This window comes from Acyrthosiphon pisum, chromosome X, assembly GCF_005508785.2.
Source record: "Acyrthosiphon pisum isolate AL4f chromosome X, pea_aphid_22Mar2018_4r6ur, whole genome shotgun sequence".
NCBI classification, from domain to species: domain Eukaryota; kingdom Metazoa; phylum Arthropoda; class Insecta; order Hemiptera; family Aphididae; genus Acyrthosiphon; species Acyrthosiphon pisum.
Window position 1 is genome coordinate 108,912,191 of NC_042493.1, and position 1,234 is coordinate 108,913,424.

General features: G+C 28.0%; 1 long non-coding RNA gene across 1 annotated transcript; it reads right to left on the reverse strand.

Annotated features, from left to right (window-relative positions):
- Nucleotides 1–104: 104 nt before the first annotated feature.
- LOC107884269 lies at nt 105–285 on the reverse strand. The gene is made up of 2 exons (XR_001679810.2): nt 246–285; nt 105–175 (listed from the first exon to the last, which is right to left on the reverse strand). It is a non-coding gene; the product is annotated as an uncharacterized LOC107884269 (long non-coding RNA).
- Between the last annotated feature and the right edge of the window lie 949 nt (nt 286–1,234).

Consider the following 1,234-nt stretch of genomic DNA (forward strand, 5'->3'; position numbering starts at 1 on the left):
TTATACATTTAAATGTGATGAATTTACTTTTTAGTATTTTGATAAATTTTTTCTTAGGATCTGCTGAAACCCGGTCCAATATTTTTCGAAGATTATTGATTTTGTTGAAATGTTTGAATCTTTTGTATCTCTACTAGATGTATGAATTTTAATACTAGCTTCCGCATGTTTCCATCTAGTATAAAAATTCAATATTTAATATATTTTTATTTTACACATGTTATAGACCATAGTTTTTTACTAACCTTTCATCTGACGGAATATTTTGAATTGTGTTAATTTTATAGTGCTGAATGACATAGTAAGTAGTATATATTTGTATGTTCACAGCCAGCTTTTCCACGGTAATTTTTTTTTTCCAAGGGGGAATGTCCCCCTTGGAGACTTTTATTTTACCGTGTAACACATTTCACAGTGATTGTCTACCAAATTCTACCTCGTAAAAATATTTAACGTGATCAAATTTTTTTTTTTTAGGAAATCTTAAAACTGAAAAAATTATTTCAAGTAAAAACATAAATTATTAAATAATATTTTTTTTTTATTGTTATAAATTAAGTCTTAATTATATTTACACAAGTTTTCTTACTTCTCTAGTAAAAGGTACATATTCTACAATACGATCATGAATTAATAAACAGTAAGCTGTCACACTATAATTGGTGCGTTTGCTAGAAAAGTAGATGGACTCAATATCGGGTTACGAATACTTTTTTCATAGTACGATTCTTGAAACGATGTATACATATTATATAATAAAGTGAAATTATTTTTAGAAAAATCTAAATTCAAATTATCGTATGGATAAGCTATCGAGTTTAGAAATACTTTAACGTTTGTTAGATTACAATGGTCAAATATACTACAATCTTTCGCTAACAAATTTTTACGTCCTTTTTGTAAACCAATTATGATGAATCGTGGTTTTTCTAATTTTGAAGCAGTTTTCAAATTCCATACAACTTTTTTAGTGGTTCCGAGTTCAGGATATTCAAAAGTTTCAAAAGATCTAAAAGGAATAAACAAACTTTTTTCTTTTTCTATAAGTTTCAATAATTTCAACCTTTCTTCATCATCGACCGTTATATTTGGAACCTTCCAGACTATTTTATTTAAGGTGACTTTACCTTCAGTGGCAGTTGCACCACTTTTTACTTAAAATTCCAGCCAGCATTTTCATAGCAATTGTAGTTGTCTGGCGTACCGGATAAGTAACCTTTCAACGAGCTAGTGA